Consider the following 24,413-nt stretch of genomic DNA (forward strand, 5'->3'; position numbering starts at 1 on the left):
AAGAGTATGATATGATTTGACCTCCCACGAGAGCTTTCCCGGTTTCCCGCAGCAGTTATGGGGATATGGTTGGGGAGTTGTTGAATTTCAGAAACTCGTCTCATTCTTTCCTGAGTCTGGGTCCTCCAGTAGGGACGTGTTAAAGCGCCATGTTGGTGGGGTCCCAGATTTGACTCCATTTTTAGTTGGAGAGAAATTGGCGCCTGGTCACTGATGATGATTGGACGTATTATGGAGGTAATTCATTTGAGCTGCCGAATTGTTTGAGAGGAAAAAAATCTATTGTTGAGAAAGAGCGGTGAGCCGAAGAGGAAAATGTGTATTCTCTTTTTGTGCTGTTTTTCAGCCTCCGTATGTCAACAAGTCCAAAGTCGTCCCTATACTGCTCTAATATATTGGCGCATAGCCGGCCGATTGCTATTTTTGAGATTTGAGCAATCTGTAAGTGGATTTAGCGTAAGGTTAAAATCGGCTCCCGCTGATAATTGTAGAATTGGCTGACCAATTAAGCAAGTGTGAAAAGAGCGTATGAAAAAAAGACTGGGTCATCTTTATTCGGAGCGTATACATTGACAATTGTGTAAAGATTGTTTCATATTGTAGCCTGTATAAATATGTATCGGCCTCCTGGATCTGCGGCTGTACTATTTATTGTAAAAAGTAGTCTTTTATGAACTAGTATCGACTCCTCTTTGTCTCCTGTTATAAAAGCTGAAATAGCCGGAGTGAAATTAGAGTCAATGAGGCATTTTTCTTGTGACTCAACAAGGTGCGCTTCTTGTAATACGAGGAGGTCTGTTTTGAATTGAGTGATATAATGCATAATCTTAATTCTCTTTGCCTGCGATCGAATGCCGACATTCCATGACACAAAAGTTAAGTGTGACATATAATGGCTGCATGTATAGTCATTTTAAATACATTGGGTACTATGTATAGTATTCGTTGTTGTTGTTTTTTTGGAAAGTTTTCGGGAATTTTTTTTTTTTTGTGTTGACAAACGTTATTTGAAGACGGAGATAAAGATGCTACATTTAAGTACAGCAAAGCCAGGGTACGTAGAAGGGTAGCAAACAAACATTGAACGTCAATGAGTTGATTGTTGAATTGAACAAACATTAGTGATAAGGAGATAATATGGTGTGCGGTAGTTGTTTGTAGTGCGCAAGGAGAGTTTTGTGCGACTTGCGGGTTTAGTCAGTGTGGAAACAAGAAGAAAAATATTGATGGAACTGCTACATATTTGTGTAGAGGTTTGGCGTTGCTCTATTGGAACATAAAGGTTTAACTATGTTTCTTGCTTCAGTAATAATGGCGTTATGGTGGTAGTGGTCGTATTAAGAGGTGGTCTGTTAAGTCCCCGCTGAAGGACCAGGTCCAAAATGCCTGCGCAGGCACTCCGGTTTCCTCCCACATCCCAAAAACAGGTGTGGTGCGCTGATTGAAGACTCTATATTGCCCTTAGGTGTGAATTTGTTAAATATATTCTAGAAGTTATCATTTATTTGCTTAGCTTGCATTAGTATTATGGACGATTTTAGATGTCTCGCCTTCAAAAAGATGACTCAGCATCATCCGATGGAAGAGTCTTCATTCCTTTTGTGTCTATTTTTTATAATATTGGGTAAGATAAATCCAACAGAATTGTTGTTTGTTTCTATGTGCCCTGCGATTGGCTGGCGACCGGTTCAGAGTGTACGCGGCCTCCCGCCCGAACATAGCTGGGATGGGCTCCAGCAGCCCGCGACACGCGTGAGGATAAGCGGCTCAGAAAATGGATGGATGAAAAAAACACACACACAAACACACACAAGGACATCTGCCTCACAGTCTTGAGGAATTTGCATGTTCTCCACGTGCGTCTGTGGCTTTTCTCCGGGTACTCCGGCTTCCTCTCACATTCCAAAAACATGCATGTTAGGTTGATTGAAGGTTCTAAATTGTCCTGAGATTTGAATGTGATCGTGAATTGAATGTTTGTCTACATGCGCTCTATGATTGACTGGCAACCATTCCAAGGTGTACCCCGCCTGCTCACCCGTGGCCCTCATGACGATAAACTGGAAAATGGACGGACGGATAAAAAAACACAGCACAGACAACTGTAATTACACAAATTTACCACCAGAAACGCAACACTTATTACAGCCATCATTGTACATCATGGGTACATTTCATGTTTTGATATTTTCAACCCGACATACTCAGAGCTACAGTTCGTACTGAATGTGTAAATTGCTCTCTTTAACAAAGTGATATTTATGAGTCACTTGTTTCTTTCAATGTCATAATGTCACAGAGTTGTTCATCGTTGCTTTTCTCCAGTACAGTTATTGAATGGCTGAAGAACACTTCATAAACAGGATGTTAGGAAACCACCCCCATTGGTTGGTTGATACTTATAATAGGATTTTGACAATTAAAACATACATGAGCCATAAAAAGATAGGAAATACACACATTTCAGAATTTATTTGCATATTTACATTACTTTTATTGCAATGTTTTAATGGCATTTACATTTGTCTGAAAATGCAACCACTTTACATAGACATTTACTATAGCTTTTCTTCTCCTATTCCTGGTTCCCTTATCTCTCCCCCATCTCCTGTATTATCACCACATATCACAAACTCACAAGTCCATTTCTTCTTCTAAGTGTAAACTGAGCTTGTGGCTGGGGGAAGAAAAAAAATGAACAAAGTGCTGCACTCTATTGAGCACCAAATGTTGATCGATTGAAGAGTGAACATCTGACGGCAGGCAAGCCCCTGACAAACCCAGACCTCGGAGATTAGAAGTGAACCTGCCCTAAGAGGCTGCAAGATCTGAAGGCTGAATGAAACAAAGTGCTACCAACACACTCACATACCTGCTAAAATGGAAGGAAAGTTTAGCATGTTTGTTGTGTTTTTTTTTTTTTTGGAAGTAAGAAAGTAGTAACGATTCAGACTCTACGGAGCCCCTAAAGGGACATGGGAGGGGGGAAAAAAAGGGAAAGGTGTTTCTCATTGTAACGAGACTTTCTCATTCGAACGAGAAACTTTCTCGTTTGAATGAGAAACAAGTTTCTTTTTTTTTTTTTCTACGTCCCTCCAGTCCCATAATACTCTCCCCATGCTTTTCTTTTCTTCTTCTTTTTTTTTTATAGTCCTATACTGGTTAGTTAGTTGTTTAAAAGTGACATGTTAAGGGCATACAATTTACTCTCACCCGCATGACATCATAAATTTGAGTTTTTGGATGGAAAGGACAGCGTTTGTGATACATAGTTTGATGGATCTCAAATTTACAACACAGCAATGCTGTCAGCATTCAGGGTTACATTCACAAACAGAGAGAAAGAAACAGCGGTTGAGATGCCTTCATTCCGACTTTTACTGTTAAATGCTTGTGATTTACTCTTTTTTTTTTTTTTTTTAAAACACAAGTTTGTCTTTGGTCTGTGCAGCATTTTACAACTGGGCCTATTTGACCATAGACTATTTGAACTGAAACAAAAACACAGCCTAAAAATGAGCAGTACAGAATTATGTTATATATGTTCCCTCCAATATGTCAATTTATGAAAATGTATAAATATCCTCATCCCCAGAACGGTAGATGCTAACAGGCATTTAACACTAAAATGAAAAAAAAAAGGCGATTCGAAGACTCAAAACTCAAGATAATTGTGTCAATGTGTCTTTATTAATCAGAAAATGCTGTGTACATGATGCTACATAAATATTGTCTTAAAAGAGTTACTATGCAAAATAATCCTTCCAGTCTTCCCAAATATTTTTAGTCTAACATGAATGCCTTTCTGTAAGTCTTCAATTGAATCATTCATCTGTGTAACTTTGATGTTCCTCAGCTTTTGCCTTCCCACGTTTTTACTTTTCCATTGTTCCCAAGATATAGTCTTTGTTTCCTGATCTAACGTCTGTACTTTGTTCTTCTTTGCCTCTCAAGATTTACAGTACAATATTTGCTTGTCACTGGCAGCAGTCCACTCTATTGTCTCCCTGTTCCCGATCCAAGAAAGACAAATGATGTTGCTATTTTTGTTTTTTTCCCCTCTGTTTTTTCATCCCAGCCTCATTCCTCTTAAGCCAGAAGCATTCACGTTTCCATTCTGTCCTATATACAGTTGAGCCGAAGAAATAGAGGTCTTTTTTTATTGATCATTAAATGGATGGTGAGGGGGAAAAAAATTACTTTTAAGCCTAAAATCAATTGACGGTGTCCTCTTTGATTAAAGTTCTGCAGATGCAATCCATTCGTTCATTCATTTTCCGAACCGCTTTTCCTCACTCGGGTGCTAGAGCCTATCCCAGTTATCATTTTATTTTTATAATAAATATCTTGTCTTTACACTCTTCATCTTCCATAGATGGCAGCTGTAAATGCAATAAAAGAAAAAGAGAGGCAAATTGCCAGACAGAAAAGAAAGTCAAAAATGTAAAAAAAAATAGGTGCAATCCACTACTTGCCGGAAAACAAATCACCAAGAGAGATCCACATCTGCGGCTTCTTGGTGAGTGGATGACAGTGACATTCTTGATAATTGGCGATGAGCCGGCCATCTCTGACGTCACTGAAAGACGGCCTGCATTGTTTAGTCAGAGACAGACAATCCTTTGCTATTTGCGTGTGGCATAGAAATTAGGGTTTTGTTGCTGGAGCATTAATGTAATCAGAAAGCATATCCTCTTTGTTTCAGTCATCTTTGTTCCTACTCCTGCAGGTTTGTACTCCTCTTTTTTCCCTGACTCATGTCCTTTTCTCTGCTGTTTTGTCATGTCTGTTTTAGCTAAGTGCCAAGTTTTGTAGAATTGTCACCAAAGACCTGCTGGAGTTGTTTTAGAGGTGTACAAAGCATCTGCTGCATCAGGCATGAGGTTGACCCCGAGCAATGTTTGGCTTTGTCTTCAAAAGGAACTACGTACTTTATTGAAACAAACCTTTCCCAGTTATTAGGAAAATGGCTCAGAAGCCACATTCACTTGCTCTTTCTTGGTTCTGTAGGACACAAACCAGAACAGAAGATCAGCTGCCCTACTTGGTCTTCCGCAATACCTTTTAGAAGATTCTTCCAACATAATCAGGATGTGTGATGTAAGATATTTTTTTTTAAACACATTTCATACTACCCTCACTTGTTTTTCGTTGTAATGTGACAAGATAAACATCTCACATTCAGTAGCTCTATTACCATTCTGAAATCCAACTAAATTTTACAGAACTAAGGGAAACAAATTGTCTATTTCTTCTTTTCTCAATATATGTATGGGGTTGAGGTCGTGGTAGCTGTACTGCAGCAGTGCTGATAACATAAGTATAAATATTGCTAGTGGGAGGAAAAACTTCAAGTAATAGCCTACGGTTTTATTTCCCTCAATCGTGCCTGTATTTGGGACGGGTGTCTCTATGAGAGGTTTTCAATTGCTTTCTGACAGACTGCAGTTCAATAAGTCCCCCACACAAAATAACAGCTCATCGTAAGTCCTTGTTCCTCTGGAACCAAACAGTATGGACGTATTACCATCCTCCTTTTTTTTTGCCATTCTCATGGGATCAATGAGGAAATGTGCAGTTCCCTTTTTTCCTGAGTTTTCCTCCAAAAACTTGACAACTGACAACTTGATTTTCAGATTCTACTTTTTTTCTGTGCTGTGGCCATGGATCAGCAAATATGATATATATCTAAATGCAACTTAAAAAAAAAAAAGAATAAACAATAGCTTGTTTATATACTGTACTAGCGGGTTAAGCCCAATACTCCAAACCTCATGAATAGTTCACATCCAATAATATTGTACTCATCAAACAGTTCAAGGTTTTATTGCAATGCTTCAGGATGGACAATATTTTTTTGTCATCTTGTTCTCCGCCAGCATACACAAATTATTAGATCTGCCAACCCTTGAGCAACCAACATAAAACTGACCATAGGAAAAAAATGGATAACGCAAATCCAATCCAGCAACTTTCAGACTCTCATTGCAAAACAAATTGATATTGGAAACTGAAGCCTTCTGAATTGAACTAGTAAATCGTTATAAAATGGTATCCGGGGTAGAAATGCTGTCTCACCTTTAGAAGGACCTGTGATTATAATAGCTTCAAGCACGTTAGGCAACTTCAAGATGCTTAAAGCTCAAAGTTTGTGTGTCCATTTTCAATGAACATTCCAGAGCCAAAACATTTTCTTGCACGTTTGTTGAACGTTCTGGCACGTTTTTGCACATTTTGCACGTTCCTGCACGTTTTGCAAAAAGCCTCCACTTATCCTACGTTTCTGCATGTTTTTACATGTCCTTGATCGCATGTAATAGTAAGAATTACCTGTAATGATATGTATTATTAGTTTGGTATTTAAAGAGGGCGTTGGAGTCATGTAGGAACGTGCAAAAACGTGCAAGAAAACGTTTTTGCTCTAGAACGTGCAGGGGCGTGCGGGAACGTGCGGGAGGGCACACAAACTTTGAGCTTTAAGTATACAGATGATGCCACAACATTCTTTTGCAGATGGAGAGGAAGAAGTGGATTTCTACATATTGTACAGTTTTCAAGTGTAGACGAGATGTAGTTCAGTTACTGGTTCAACTATAATTTTGATTATAGTTGAACTACATTGAAATCTCGGTGACAACAGACCATTTTGAGAGTCGTGAAGATGGAGTTTCATGACTTTTCATTGTGAAGTAGCTTCTAGTTTGGTTAACAATAGGTTTGAAGTAGTTTCTCCAATACTAATCATACATTCTTTCTGCTTTTCATTTTTTGGCATCTCTGCAGTCCACACCGTAACAATGACATGTGAGACCTTGCGATTTCTTGCATTGTCCTCTTTGTGTCATGTCTTTTTGTCTTCCCTTTGACAGAGATTTAAACTTGAATATGTCAGTTAAAATGTGTACGTGTGTCCTCAAGCCCACGGTAAAACCCATAACAACACGGAATAAATGACACTTGGACCACTGATTGGACATGAAGGACCTTTCCATTTCCTTTGGAAGTGTTTAATGTGACTATGGTAGTAGAGGAGATCATCTTACATCAGAGAGGTTTCCACAGGCTTTGCCATGTTAATGGGTGCAATCTACTGCCTGAACCTTGAACACCAACGTAATATTAGATACTCCTTTGAGTTCCTTCTGAGGGTCATCATGAAGATTAAACCAGAGGAATGCTCAGCAAGAATCCATGGGCTCGAAATAAACTGCTTTGATATGGTCTGTAAAAAAAAATGAAATCTAGGAGGCTGTAGTAATTTGGGACTTGCACTTTTTTTCCACTGATACTTTTTCTTCAGTGAAGTTTGTGCCGTTCAGGTCAATGAACAAAGCAAGAAAAGGATGGATGAAAAATAAAAAGGTGAAACACCTGAAATAACTCTCCAAACTAAAAATTTGACATTTTTTAAATTAGCAAAACCTTTTCTGTGGCACAAACTTTCATTTTTAATTACTCTCCATCTCTTTGTTTCCAGCTGTCATTTCCTCTTTTGAAGTGTTTGTTCAATTGACACATCATGTTGTTTACAACATACCTACACAACTCTTTTTGCTCATACAGAGATTTTGAAGTCCAACACCACTATTTGGATTTAGTTTTGACCTTAGACCACATTTCGGGAAAGTACAGCCTTTCAGTATGTATGTAGAATAAATTGTCAATAAAATGTATGTACTGTATGTGTCGCAGTGAATGCAATGAGAAAAAAGTGAATTATTATAATATATGAATTATTCGCTTTTGGAATTGTTGTTTTCCTATTACTACATTCTCACCTTGCTTATGCCTTAATCGGACGCCAGGATTTTAGCCCCGATATTGGCCCGATTTGCTATCGCGGCCGAGTTCCAGAATCGGCCCCGACATATTTTGTCCGGAACAATAAAACTTCTTGGAGTGTGACATAATCTACGACCAACGATTTGGCTCAACGATAACCCTACCATGGCAATATGAAAAGATTAGCATGTTTGATATTTTTTTTTTGTATTATTGCTCATTGCCTCCCTTGCTCATCGTTGTCAACATACTTGGTCGCCGTCCTCAACATTTAGTCACGCGCGCAAACCAATGTTTATCGAAGCTTTAGAACACGTTTCGACAGAACGCTGGAATCTTTACGGGCAAACGTTAGTGCTAGCATTAACTGGCTACATGAAGGTGTAGGTTGCCTGTGTGATGCCCACTAAGTGAGATCACATTAGTAAAGTGTTTTATTTATTTTGTCAAGGTTTTGAGTGTTTGTAATTTATTTTCTCTTTCAAAATCCAATTGGTATCGCATATTCTGGTTTTACTCTTTAACACGCACAATACTAATTTTGGTCAGTAGGTGGGAATGTAACACCATCGGTTAATCCGGAGTTACGTGACCCTGTAGTCTATTGCGGATGCACAAGGCCATTTCTTCGTAGCCAAGCAAATACAGAGATTCCGGAGATTGTCATCATCTGGCATCTTTCTTCATACCCAATGAAGATTGGTGAACGACAGACAACTGCGTCAGTGTCTCCATCTTTCCTCACATTTGAACCTGTTTTTCAGGTAACATATCTGTTATTTGGTGGCCTATTCTGGTATTTGTAACACCTGCTTGGGAGCCTTATTAAGTACGTGAACATACCTCAAGCGCGCGCTCCTTGAACGTCCAAAACATCATCTCTCGATTACCCGGTGACGGCACCACACGTTTTTCCTGTCTTTTTTGTTCTTTTACTTAAAACACACATTGCCGCAATCCATGGTTGTTGATGTCGCCATGGTAACGGGTATATCCGGTCGTGGTGACTGGTGACACGTTTTCTGGTCCCGCCTCCCTGACGGTGTTTGATTTGACAAGCTAAAGCCCAGTGATCGTACAAGACGAGATACGGTGATATCTTCATAAATGTCCTGTAGGGTTACGTGGGGCTGACCGAGATTCGGCAAGGCTTTATCGCAGTAGTTTGACATACCATCGTGAAAGACCAAATTTATCTTGTAGTCTGCTCCAGGCATTAATGTTCTAAATACTAATCTAATATTGCAGATCGCAACAGTTTTTGATAATTAAATATAAAAAAATCGGATGTGTCCTCAAAATGCAAAATCTGAAAGCGAGTTCTTCGACCGACAGCAGATGAATTTCTCCCGGCGCGCTGTAGGTTAAAGGCGCAGACGGCGGTCGTGGTTAACCCGGGCCGTGACCGATCCAGTGTGAAATTCTGTGGATGAACACTCAGAATTAAGAAGTTTTAAACTGGATGCCTTTCCTGACGTAACCCTCTGAATTTTTCCGGACTTGGGACCAGCCTACTAGCTTGTACTAAGTTGTGCCCCCTGTACAGCTGCATTGTTCAGGAAATACAATAAATAAATATATACCAAAAAAAAAGGGAAAAAAACAATTCACCCTTCAGTGTACTTCTTTTCTGGCTTTGAGAAAAGATATTTAGAATAAAAATGAATTGCTGAAAATACAATGAATCAACTGTGAATGAATAAAAACTGCAGCAGTACATACAGGCTAGACATAAACTCAAGTATTGCTCTCAATACACTGGTATCGATACATACGTACATATAAAGTCCGATGTTGGAATCGATATTTGGTTCAATATGTCCACTAGTACCGTATTCTGTTCATCGGAATCTCGATCAATTGAAGATGGCAGTATTGTGTCACCTGATGAGCAGAAGCTTGCAGGCCTTATGTTCCATATTTGTACAGATCATATTAAAGTGTCCTTGAGCGCGCTACCTCGTTAAAGCTTAATTACTCTTGATGAGCTAAACCATCAGTGTGTGAATGTGAGTTTCAGAACTGATCAGTATGCTTTCCATTCTGCTGCAACATCAGCAATATTGCAACAGTGCGCTCTAAGATGGAAGTTGTACATTTAATGCAACATTTACCACCAGCTTTTCAATTCGTGCATATTCACGTTTACATTTTTATTTTTTAAGTGAAGGTGTGATTGTTGAAAATTATTGGTTCTGTGTTTTGGATCTTATTGGGTCATACAAAGCTTGCTCGATGGATCGATCGAGAAAAAAAGGTCAATTTCCTATTAGTACCACCTAAAGTACATTGAAATTTAGAGGTTCCACTGTACTAGAATCAACCAATCAACACAGGTTGTTGTAGGGATGCTAGCTCTGTGCTTCAGAATCTAGGAGAAAGCCTTCGCAGATGTTGCTCGCAATCAAGTGGGTTGACATGATCTCGAGGGTAGCAGCAACCAAGAAGACAAGTGACCCTGCAGTCAATAGGACATTTCACTGTCTTTTGAACAGTTAGGTTTAAGCGTAATTTATGTTAAGGTTAAGAGTTAGTTCAAGACATTGGGGTTCTAGTCCACTCACCGGTTATTAGTTTTTATTTACAAAGCATAATATTTACCAGTTCACCGTAATTTTATACTTATATTAAAAGTAAACAAACAAAAAGATAAAGTTAAGATAAAGTTAAAAGATCAAAGGGTAGTCTTTTGTTCATTTCAAATCTTAATTTTGTTGATGTGAAACCCAAAAGAAGAAAAAAGGACCACAAACACATTTTGCAGTAGAATGACAATATCTTATCTTTGCAGCATCCTGGCCAAAAGTCACGTACTCAAGGACATTTTGGAATGCAAGCATTTACACACACACACACACACACACACTCACACACACTCACGCACACAAAATTTTTTATTTACATTTAAAAAGGTTTTGTGAACTCTATTGCTCTATATAGTACATGATAAAGAGAAACATAAACTGTAAAAGAATGATTCATAAATACAGTAGGAAAAGCTGTCTATTTGATTTTCTTGGCATAATAATAGTCCGTCCCATTGTCAAGTCAAGTTTATTTGTATTAAAGGGCTTCACAGGCCCACATTTGACAAACATCGGTGACATCCCCCCCAATCATTATCTTTCAAGGTGAGATGACAAAAATGTTATGGGGTCAGTTAAAATTCATATTCGCATTGTTTATATGTTATGTAATACATGCACGTCGCTTCCAGCAAGTTGTCAACTATAGTTTAGCTAAACATGAGTTTTTTTTACTCCGCGTATTGAGCACTTCCCGAACATACCCGAAGCTCAAGACACCGGGGTGTCAATTGCCAAACATCGCGTGCTATACTCTATCTATAATGGCGAGCAACATGAGAATGAGGAGGATTTCCACGTACAGGAGCACCCAACTGAACATTGTCAAGCCGTACATGTTTGAGCCGATCAGGAGGTCGGAACCTCACAGTGACGATCAACCAAGTAGCAGGTGTACAATAGAAAAAGAGAGTGGCCACTGGCTCGATGTGACGGCACTGTCTGCAGACAGAGACGACACAATACACTGGTATGTTTGTGCAGCCCATAAATCCATAATTTACTTGCTCCGGCGTTCTCACTTGTCGATAGAAACATAGAGTCATGAACAGACGCAGTACGAGCGGTCGGCCGTTCGTGCGGGATTCATAACGCGTTGGTTCATCCATCCATCTCTGTACCGCTTACATTTATTTGTTGTGATATGATAGATTATTTTATTCTACGTGCATTATGTACATTTGGTCAGTGTTTCTTGGCGAGAACACTCTTGAAAAAGAGACAGTGGTCTCAGTGGGGTTTAATTTCTGGTTAAATAAAGGTATTGATTGTTTGGTTATTGTCACCGTTACAGCAACAATGAAAATCCATTTGGGACCCCTTCATAAATAGCACTGAAGTAAATGTTTTATTATTGGAAAACAGAAAAAAAGCATGAATGAACTACGAAAAACACACAGCTATGCACAAGGAAATTGGAGGATGTCGATCGTGAGATCATGAACAGAAATGCCAGAAAAGAATGTCAATGTGAACAAGTGAAATGTGAAGAGTAACCTTCATCTTAATGGTCTGATGTTAATTCCAAATCATTTCCATTGCAGGTGTTCCTCTGGAGAATGCCATCCACAGCCAACAGGGGTGGAGAGTGTCTGTTGCCAGGAGTTGTCAGCGGTAGCAGAAAGGTTGACTGTTGGAATGAGTTGCATCATTGAACATGAAGGATTTGAAGCCAACTGTCTAAATCGGTATGTGCTGGAAAGCAGCTTCTGGGAGTACATCCAGACAAATGGCCCGATCGGTGACGAAGAGCCAGTAAATGAGTCAGAGAGAAGACGAGGGAGACCAGTGGTTCTCAAACTAACTATTTTACACCAATACCACCGTAAAAAAAATACTTGGCTCTCCAAGTACCACCATAATGACCAGCATTAAAACACAGCAGCATAGTAGGGCTATGTGTTCATCAAATAAAAAAGGCAGAGGTTTCATTCCTAAAGGGTATTTTTAATAGTATTGTAATAAAGCCAAACATTATGCCCAGTGACAGCATCAACACTCCGCTTGAAAATAAGAAAATGGAAAACGTGCATTTCACTGACTTGTTTTTCTTTATTCTTTTTTTTTAACATTCAAGGTCTAGAGGTACACTGCATACAGACGATTCATACGATGGATCTGTCACATCCTTTGGAAGAAAAACAAAAGAGTTCTCCCATGCTGTGTTGTTAGTACAAGTAGAATACGTGCTCAGTGGGAGAGTGAAAAGTGGATTTCAATATCCAAAAGTCTAATTAAACCAGAACCTGGTGCGTTCTTTATTTTCTCACAAACCACCCGCATCTTGTCAACCCTGTCATAATTCTCAACAACATTTCGTGGCACAGATATCTCGCTTGCATCAACCCCCGCTTCCTCCAAGGTTGGAAATTTCTGTCTCCTTTGCATTACTTCATCCAGCAGTGTCTGGACATAGTCTAGAACAAAAATGTTTGGACAAATCTGGAGGAGCAAGTATTGTTATTAAACACATACAACGCTGACCATACTTACCTTACCATAGGTCACTGGCACCTTGACCTCCTTTGCCACTGGCTTACCATCCTTCCCTTTTGGTTAAGAGATGCTCCACTTGCCGTCTTTTGCAGTTTCCACTGAAATGTAAAGCTGACAGGAGCAACCTAAAACAATAAACAGAAGAATACAAATATTTTGCAATAATTGATTCTAAAAATATTCGATAGTGACAGCTGTATAACCAAATTCAGAGTCGCGACAAATTTAGCACATTTCCTTTGCTCCTCAACCACATGAGCAATGTACATTGTGGCTGTGTGGAACTGTATATTTAGTTTCACCGCTAATTGTCAGTCTTGTGTGAGAAATGGGAGGCACAGCACTACTTTATGATGGGCTTCAAGGCTTGATGCTTGTTGAATAGGTGATAAGTTGCCAATGTCTTTGAGCAGCATCTTATTATTTACCATGATTACCAGTTCCTTATGTGCTTTTGATCCTGGAACACATCAATGGACAGAATTAAGAGAAGTATCATCTCGGAATCATCTTTCAATAAGCTTATTTGATTCACTTTACCTTTTTTGAGCCACTCTCTTTCCTCTTCCAGTTCATCATGCAGACATTGCGTAACTGCGTCACCGTGGCCCTTGTGAACATTCACAACATGGTTGCCGATTGACATCCACTTCTGCCCACATTCCTCACTGTTCCCTTTGCTCGATGCTGCTGACCAATAAATGTGATTGGTGATGGACTGCGACCATTTCAACACCGCCTCGCAACCAGCTTTTTTTTTAAATGCCCAGCAGCTGCTTCTTGATTCCTGAAAAGAAAATCATTATCAGTTCAGTGCGTCAAATACCTTTGTCTGATTAGTCCTTCCATGTAAAAAACTGAAACATGCATGGACAATCATAAAAGTGACAAACGCAGAGGTAAGACTACCTTTTGCGACATGCCAAACATCAAACCAGTGGCAAAGGTCCTTATGGGTTTCCCTCAGAAATTTCTTAATTTGAGAGTGGCAGCCTGTCACAATGTTTTTTGTGGTGACACCTTTCCTCTGGAACAAGGCTAGGCACCTCTTCAAGCCCTCCAACTCCATGGCATGGGAGTTCTTCACCTTTGTTACCTGAAATGAGACTTATTTGCACAACATATGAATACACAAAACATTTGGCCTGACTACTAGCTTGATCCCGAGGAATGTCATCGCAAAGATTATTTACCTGTACCAATTGGGTGTCCAAGATCTGTGAGTCTTCAAGGTTCATAACAGTGTATGAACCATATTTGGCCGTGTGGCCAGGAGAACATCCTCGTGCATCACCACCAACTGTTAGCTGTTTTCCCTCAACTCCCTCAACTCCCTCCAGAAGGGAAGATCGCTTTCACTGGACTGCAGCCGCTTAAAAGGATGGCACAGGCAAGTTACCTAGAGGTATACAACCTGACCTGGCTGTACCATTCTTTGATGTGACCATGTGTGCATGTTGCTTTGAACACGGCAAGGCTTCCTCTAATATTTTTAATAGCCACCAGGCATGGGCTGGAGCAGACAGCACAGATTTCCAGGAGAGCTCGTTGGCACGATTAAAAAAGAACAAACTTCCGCATTCGAATAGGGTTTCCATCAACGCTGGACTCCTTCTCTTTCAAGGAAATAATAACGTCGCTTAGACTGAAAATGTGAAAACCTTGTCTGATTGAGGAGGTAATGATTGCGATGATTTGAGGTAGTGATCAAATGACTTGATCAATACAGTATATTGTATTCCAACTCACCCATGATGTTTGAGTACTGACTGTCTTATTGTCAACCGTAGCCTGGATACACACAGAGTTGCGAGTGGACTGTGGTAGAATTTCTGTGACGCCCACGGTAATATTAGCATGATTTGATGTGACGAGCTGGTTGTCATCTATCGCTCTCGCTCCGAGTAACCCGGACACCATCTGGAATAATAGTGATGCAAGATTAACCACTTTATTTGTGAATAAGCACACTACCCCTTGTTGAGTCAGACTGTGCATAAGGATTTGTAGGCTTGAGTTTGATACACAGGAAATGTACCTAACTGCAAATGATTTTAATGAATGGGTTATTTAAAAACAATCCCGTTTACAACTTTAAAAAATATAAAACACGATAAAACAAATGTATTCAATATAATGACATCTGATTGTGGAGAACTCCGGGAATTACAGGTGAGTTTTAACAAGGCAAGTTTAAGGCAATTAATTCCACAGTTTAGGTCCTACCACTGCAAAGGCCTGATCACGGCTGAGCTTTTGCCCAGCTGACCTGAGGGAGCATGAAGGAGTTTGCGTAAGGGGCAAGAGACAAGGGCATTCAGGACTTTAAAAAGAAAAATGTATCCTACTCTAAAATGGACAGGCAGCCACAGGGGTGTACAGCTACAACTCTGTTTTATATATTCCTGCTAAAAGACACACCAGTGTTTTTCTACAATTTGGAGACGTGTGAAGCGGGATTTGCTAATACCAATACACTGTACAAGGCATTACGGTAGTCTACTCAAGTGGTAATGAAAGGATAGGAAATTGTTTCTTTAAAAGAATGGGTTTTGCCTCAGCTGAAAAAAATGACTTTACAACTGCATTTAACTATCTTGTTAGTATATTTCTTTGTTTATGATAAATGTGCATACCCGTATATAGTATTGTATGAAACAAGTGAAGCCAAAATTGAGTAATTGTGTTACCCTAGAAAAATGCCTTTGTGCCTCACGTTCTGAGAAAGTGGAAGGTTATGGACCAATGGGTCAGTGATGAAAACCTAAATTCATCAAGCGACTTCAAATAACTGCCAGTGCAATAATTCACTGATTGGAAGAAAACTGTTTTACAATGACAAATTTCAGCTCTGTGGTTTAGCCCCTCTTCCTGGAATGGCCACTTCTTACAAAGCAAAAATCACTGAAGATCAACCCTTTGCGACCAAGCACATCATTGATTGCCAGCAAAGCTTTTGGCATTAAAACTTCACTCTTAAAATGTCATAGAAATATGTAAAATGTGGTAATAACCTCTTCCATTCCGCTTATCCTCACTGGGTTTCGCGGGCACGCTGGAGCCTGTCCCAGCTATCAGGCGGGGTACACCCTGAACTGGTGTGGTAATAACCATTTTGTTAAATCTAATGTTAAATACAGTTGGCATCAATACAACTCAATACATTTGTATCTCTTATTATTTAAAAGTGTTGGTAAAGCAGTCTTGAAACATATAATGTAAGCGATTCAATCTTCAAGTTTCATTCCACACTGTAATCCAAGTCCCTTTTCTCATTACCGAATGAACAATGCAATGACTTTTGGAAATGATCCTGTCAGATGACCTTGAGCCGCCCATCGCTTCTCCCACAATTTGTATTCATCTGCTCATCTGCCGAACCAAACCAGTAGTTATTTCACACTACATCAAAATGGCATGTTAGGGGCACAACACCTCATCCCACCGATGTGAATACAGAGGAGGAGGGTGTGAAGTAGAAATCAATTGAAATGAAAAAGAGATAGGAAACGAGAAGGGTAAGGTGAAGTGGGGTCATAGGAATATTGAATGCTTAATGTAATTTCTGTCATCTGTGCATGTTTCTATGATCTGAATTGGGCCAGCTCTAATACAGTATTTACTATACACCTTTCGAATGAACCCCTCACCCGACTGGCATACATCAGAACATTTACTTTAAACTGTGTGTGAGGTTAAAAATATTTACTCTGATTTCTTGTTCCTACTCACAAACTCTTTGCTTGGGCCAACACAGCATACAGTGATGTTACGACCTCTGCACACCAAACATATCATAATCGATAGCCACAGAAAGAGATACATAATGTAACATAAAAAAAAGACCTCAGTGTTTACATTTTAGAACGAGCTGATGGAGTGCTAGTTGGATATTTGGATATCTCTTAGACATTTGAGCCAATACAGCTCAGTAGGGCTATAACATAAACTGTTGCCATAATGTCTTGAAAACTAACACCATTTTAGTGTGTAAAAGCACTACACTATTCTGAACACAAATATTAAGTGTTTGTGATTCAAAATTGATATTATCGAGCGCTAAAGTGGGGAATCAAGGGTTGCCGTGGTGTTATTAAAAGTCAGTATAGCTTAAAATGAGTTGAGCCTCATTAATCAATATATAATCATAGTTAAATCTAGACCATTAAGGAATACATGTGTATTTCAAGGTTGTTGTTGGCCTTAACTCATAAATGCACTCCAACAATACTATTATTATAACATTTTTGAAAAATCAAAGCACCCGAACAAAAAAAATAAAGACATTATTTGACAAAGGACTTCACTGTCTTTTTCACATACATGCAATATCAACAGCATGTCTGCTGAACACTCTTTACCTAACAATTGAACCAAATCTTAAATTGACCACAGAGTTGCCACAGCTCGGACAAATCAAATGGGTATGATGATAATCATGTTATCAATGAACAAATACCAGGTTGCCTTTTTATTCCAAATATTGTGTCACATAGGGGTTTTTTTTTTTTTCTGAAGGCAAGGAATGCAAGGCAAAATGTGGAAGACCCAAGTGCAGGGAAGCAGGGACGCAAGGCAAGGCAAAATGTGGAAGACCCAAGTGCAGGGAAGCAGGGACGCAAGGCAGAAGTCTCAAAAAGGATATTTAATACCAACTGAAAATCAAACTAGAATCATGGAAAAAGCAAACTACACAAAGTCTCAAAACTGATAATCAAAGTAACAAAGAAACACTTGAATAAACCTAAAACTGGAAACAAGACATGACGACTGAAGCTACAGGCGACTATGACATGTGACAAATGACAATGAACCGACAAGGACTGAAAGAACCCAGGGAACTAAATACACACAAATTGACGAGACAACAAGGAACACCTGGACAACGGCTGGAGGGAGCTGATTGGTCGACACAAGCTAGAAGGTCGATGAGAACAGGTGGACACAATAACTAAATGAGCACACAAGACATGAAAAACATGGGACACAGGAAAACACAATACAACACAAACACAACGCAAACCAAAACACAGACCATGACATATTGCAGGCATACAAATAGGCATATACCTGCTCTTTTCCAAGCGGAATATGACTTTTTAAATTAAACAGAGCCATTTGATTTTAGATTTTTTTTTATCATTATATTTAAAAACACATATTTTCAGAATTAGAATCATCTTTATTTGCCAAGTATGTCAAAAACACACATGGAATTTGTCTCTGGTGGTTGGAGCCGCTCGAGTACGACAACAGACAGCCATTTGACAGAGATAAAGAGAGATAAAAACATAAAACACAGCTCTAAACAATGAAAGGTTACCGGTAATGTGGTAATGCCGATACGTTTTAATTTTTATTTTTATAATTTTTGTTTTTGGGGTGGGGGGGGGGGCAAATGATGCAGAGTCCTGTATCAATTTAGAGCACTTTTAAATGACTAAGAGACTCCCTAAATGACTAAGAGACTCCGTAAGAGGTTGACTCCCTAATGTTTAGTCTAGTAATGTCTCCAAAGACGAACGGAAAACACAAAAAACATAGATACTACTTGAGAGCATGTAACCGAGGTGACCACACAGTTAGACGCCATTTAGTTCCTTAGTTTTACAGACTCTTTCATTTGAAGCCATATTAAGTTCTGCAAGGACTCCAGGATAACCTCATCTATCCATCACCAGTGCAAACAGGAAGGGGCTCAGGGCTAATCCCTGATGCAGTCCCTCCTCCACCTTAAACTCCTCTGTCACAACTACAGCACACCTCTGTTCTGCTGCCCTCATACATGTCCTGAACTATTGTAACATACTTCTCTGCCACTCCAGACTTCCATGCAGTACCACAGTTCCTCTCTGGGTACTCTGTCATAGGCTTTCTCTAGATCTACAAAGACACAATGTAGCTCCTTCTAACCTTCTCTGTACTTCTCCATCAACACCCTCAAGCTGGTAAAAAACTCCACAGCCACCTCTCCTGGATGTTTCCATACCTCCACAGGGATGTCATCAGGACCAATTGCCTTTCCATTTTTCATCCTCTTTAGTGCCTTTCTAACTTCCTCCTTACTAATCATTGCTACTTCCTGGTCCACCACACTTGCCTCTTCTACTGTCCCTCCTCTCTCATTTTCCTCATTCATCAACTACTTAAAGTATTCTTTCCATCTATCCAGCACACTATTGTCACCAGTCAACACATTTCCATCTCTATCCTTAATCACCCTAATCTGCTGCACATCCTTCCCATCTCCTGCCTTTTTCTCTGATCACCTTGGCTGTAGTGGTCCAGTTTTCTGGAAGCTCCTCCTGTCCACTGAGAGCCTGTCTCGCTGTGTTGTGGTATTCTTAGTTAGTTCCCTAGTCAATTTGTCCCCATTTCCCTGTAGTGTAGACAATAAAAATCCCAAATATCAAGCATTCTATTCGCGGAATTTGTCTGGTTTGTAAATGTAAAGGTGTTACATATTGTGTTTTTTCTCCGTCTGTCACAGTCGGCAAGGAGTCGGCTCCTTCACTGTCAGAGTACCAATGCACCTAATTTAATTTGAAACTCGGTAAAGAGACATTATAACTACTATGTCTCACCAATGTAAACAAAATAATCCAATTATACTCATGTGACTCATTAACACACTCAATATTATGCTAATCTCATACATCTGCTTCTAGTGTTCTGCCTATATCATTAAGATTACAGAGAGGAAGACGGTTTTTCCTTTGGCTCCTTATGTAGATGTGTATTATGATTAGACCGATGCATCACCACAAAAAAAAAAAAAAAAAAGTATAATGCAGGATTATCTCAGTTCTCAGAGTAAATCCCATTAATCTTCAAGTTTCTCATGAAAAGCATCTGTTAAAGACAGCTAAAGTGATTTTTTTTCTGGGGGATTAAATTGTCTTTCGTCTGTACAACCTGCTATTTATCACCACTGCAAACAAATAACTGTAAATTAGAGTGCGCATCATTTATTGTTATCTTTCTTTTTTGATGATGTATTTTTCGTCACAGATTTGATGTGAAAAAATCTTGCTTTATAGATTAAAAAAATAAAGCTCGGTTTTGATTGAGATTGTCAGATTCGTGTTAATTTAATGTTCATCCATCCGGTTTCCTCCCACATCCCAACAACAAGCATGGTAGGTTAATTGACGACTCTAAATTGCCTGTAGGTGTGAATGTGAGTGCAAATGGTTATTTTTTTATATGTGCCCTGCAATTGGCTGGCAACCAGTTGAGGGTGTACCCCGCCTCCTGACCGATGATAGCTGGGATAGGCTCCAGCACGCCCGCGACCCTAGTGTGGAGAAGCGGCTCAGAAAATGGATGGATGGATGGATGGATGGAGAAAAGACAGTTGTGCTCATATGTTTGATTACCCTGGCAGAATTTGTAAGATGGGTACAATGCTTTCAAGAAAACATGAAGGGCCAGGCGAAACACATTTAATTTTATTTTAATGGGATTCAAATGAAACTGTCAAGCATTTCAGAAAAGCCTTATCATTAAACAAAACATAACCATAAAGAAATCAATGATGGTTGTTGTTCAGTCATCAGTCGTATTTAAAAAAAAAAAAAAACTATATTTAAAAAATTCTGCCAAGGTATGTAAACATATGAGTACAACTGTACATATTATGCAGTCATACGTACCCCTGTCATATTGGAATGAAAGTGTAGGCTACAGCTTTTTCATAACCTCTAGGTGGCGGTGGCATATTGAAATGAAAGTGTACAGCTTTTTCATAACCTCTAGGTGGCGGCATACATTTATAAAATGTGAAAAGTTTTTTTTCATTTTCTCCTATACCTATGTGTAATGCGCACTATTGACTTTTGACAATTTTTGCGGGGGAAATAAATGTGCATTATAGACAAGAAATTAAAAGTTTTTAATTTCTCAAATTCAAATTCCTTTATCAATAGCATGTACTTTTCAGGAAGCATCAATAAATAAGAAATATGGGTACAACCTCTGAGGCCAGAATAATGAAATCACTTAGAACCTCCGTGAAGTGGGTGTCGGGAGTCAGGTCTGCTGCTAAAATCAAAGGAGTGTAAGTGTTTTCAAATGTTTGAATTCCCGGTGGAGACAAGGCAATGTTCTTTGGCAATTTCTTTTTTTCCCCCCTTTGCCTGTGTTGCTATTGTCAGCCTTTTGACTTCACTGAGTGGATAGAAGAAATCGTATTTGGCACTTGGGCAAGCATTTGTGTGTACTTCCTTATGATTGTGTTTTTGTGCTTCACTTTCACAGCACAGCAAAAAAAAAAAACCCTGCAAAACTCCCCTCCAATGAGGCCAGCAGAGTATGTTTTCAAAGTTGTTGCACAGTCCCTTGAACTCAAACAGTGGTGTGTTTTTCCTTTGGTATGCATTGTAAGAGCAGAACATACCTTAAGGTGGAGTCCTACAGTACAATACATCCCCAACCTTTATTGTATTGGAAGACAAAGTTTAAAAATCGTTCACACGGTATTCAAAATTTATCTTTGAAAAATGTTACAAACCTAACAAACAAGCATGTGAGTAGATAGGCAAAGACTAAAAAACACCACATGGGCGCAGTCGGGTTTGTCCTGCCCGGATGCAGCAGCCAATCATATTTCAGCGAGGCGTGTCCTGCCTAGAACTAGAATAGAATTCATCATAACGCCTCCGGGGAATATCAGGTCAGTTGGATACAGAAATACAACATAAAATGCCGAAGGGACTGGGGAATAACTATGGTGGCCCCAGCGCTCCAGATTGTCAATGTTTCAAGAAATTGTTAGGTGTGTTTCATAGATGGAAAGATGTCGAAGCTTCTGTAAAGGTCGAGGTCTTATGCACAGTTGGTTGATGTTTGCAAAGCAGAGGACAGGGAAAGTGCTTCAAATGTTCGCAGGTGAAGAAAGATGGAGGATTTTTTTAGGCATTAAACTAAGCCCCCCCTTGACAATTGGCTTTGAAGATACAAAAATTGTGATCAGTCCCCTACTCTTCTTGTAACGGTTCAATGCACTTGTTTATCAAATTTGTTTAGTTAAATAAATGGTTTAAATTATATATTAAGATTATTATATTTTTATTTTGTTGGTAAAATGACAGTGGCACCGTGGCCAACTGGTTAGCACCTCTCCCTCACTGTTCTGAGGACCCGGATTCAAATCTGGCCTCGCCTGTACGGAATTCGCATGTTCTCCCCCTGCCTGCGTGGATTTTCTCCGGGTGATTGATCCCACCTCTGTAACAAAAATAGCGAGAGACAAAAAAAACTACACAAGCACTGAGGAACTGGTGAGTAAGTTATTTTTTTAACCAGAACTTGATCAAAAAGAAAAATCTGAATCAGAATCATCTTTATTTGCCAAGTGTATCAAAAACACACGAGGAATTTGTCTCCGCTCAAGTACGACAACAGACAGCCATTTAACAGACAAAAACATTTGAGACATAAAAACACAGTATGGAGATGCACTGAGCAATGAAAGGTTACCGGTATTGTGGTAATGCCGATACATTTTTATTTTTATTTTATTTTTTTGGACAATTGTGCAAATGATGCAGAGTCCTCTGGCAATTTAGAGCAGTTCGAAATGCCTAATGGAGCAATAGTCTGGTACCGTGACCATTGTGCGAATGGCGCAGACTTCAAGTAATTTAAAAGTTAAAAGTGACTAGTAGTGCGATACTCTGGAACAGTGTCAATGGTGCAAATGGTGCAGATAGTTCTCAAGCACATGAGTGGTCAGTATTGGTCAACAACCGATATGCAAAAGTGCAGAGTGGCGAGACTGCTACAGTGAGTGCACACATAATGTATAATTGGCCCGACAGAGATGTGACAACAATCCATCTCAAGACAAAATTGGCAGCATGTTACAATGGAATTGTAAGTTAACTGTTTAAGAAGTTATTGGCAAGAGGGAAGAAGCTGTTGGAACGTCTGCTACTTTTGGTTTGCTTGTTCGACAGCACCTACCCGAGGGAAGGAGCTGGAAAAGGTGGTGACCAGGATGTGGAGGGTCCAAGAGGATTTTGCATGCTCTTGTCTTAGTTCTGGCTGCATGCAAGTCCTCAACGCTGGGTAGTGGGGTACCGACAATTTTTTCAGCAGTTTTGATTGTCCGTTGCAGTCGTAGTTTGTCCTTTTTCGTGGTAGCACCAAACCAGTCTGTAATGGATGGACACAAGACTGTTTCAATGACTGCTGTGTGCTTCAACTTTCATGATTCTTACTCAAATCAAACCAAAATGTCAAATTGTCATCTGTAATAAATAATAACGTTGGGATATTGCAAGCATTTTTTTGTTCGCAAACCCCCTTTTTAAAGTAACTTGATCAATAGTTGAGCAAACTATTATCTTTACCCTCTGATTTCAAAACAAGTTATCCATCAATTTGTTAGGTGCGTGTAGTAATATAACATTTATTGTCTTAAATTCTTTTCACTGATTTAGGTTAATTTTGATGCGCTAAATCCAAATATGACATTGGTTTTGCTTAATCAAGTCAACCTTTTGAACTATGGCCACCCACATGTTTTTGTTTACCTGTACAGGTATTTTTTGATTTAGCGTTTCAAATAAACAGAGGTTAACGCGCTGAATTTTGAATAATGGTGACGTAACATTCAGTTTACAGGTATGAATAAACTGTTAACAACCTGACCTGAACAAGAGAAATGGATGCCATTTTCAGATTCACCAGTGCAAAGTTGTCATGAATCACTTAAATAAAAACATCGACAACTTTTTTTTTTGTCACCAAGTGTAATGAGGCGATTAAGCATTTATATGGTTTAATGTTCATAACGGCCCTCTGAGCTAGACCCTAACTACAATGTGGCCCGTGACAAAAATGACTTTGACACCTCTACACTAATGCATATTTAGTCACAAGAAATGGCCTTCAATTAACTTTCTTTGTTTACACTCATGAAACATAAACGGCTTGCAGCAACTCTTCGAGCTCCTCAACAGTTATGTCTAAAAATGGTTGTGTACCAGCTGGCTCATAAACAGAGCAAGACTTAAAATTATATATTTAATCTTTTGTTTTTGTCATTCCTTGACTATTTCAGTTTAAATATACATATTTGGATGAGTATTTTATTTTGGGCAGTATTTAATACTGAAATTATGTAATTACACAGGCACATGCTCAGGTTTTACATTCCACATAATACATAAGCAACATACTGAATCAACACTGTATATATACAGTATTTAAAAGTCAATCTAAATATATGCTGTGAGTTCGAGTTGCAGGGGGCCGGGTGGTAAGGGGCAGGAGAAGTGGCAAACGGAGTTGTGGAGAGTAAGTATTCAACAATTCCGCTTGAAAAAGGATTTATCAATTTCGACTCAGACTTGTTTGTGACACAAGTCAATGACGAGACGTCTTCTTCAATTGCCATTTCGATGAAATGACAACGTCGAGGAGCGAACGTCTCATTTCTCCAAACATTTGTTGTTCTCCTCCTCTCCTCAAACTCTGGTGGCCTTACACTAACATGTAAACGGAGGAGTAAGCTAGAATTGCTCTGCTGGCAATTATATTTTT

This window comes from Phyllopteryx taeniolatus, chromosome 14 (assembly GCF_024500385.1).
Source record: "Phyllopteryx taeniolatus isolate TA_2022b chromosome 14, UOR_Ptae_1.2, whole genome shotgun sequence".
Classification (NCBI taxonomy): Eukaryota; Metazoa; Chordata; class Actinopteri; order Syngnathiformes; family Syngnathidae; genus Phyllopteryx; species Phyllopteryx taeniolatus.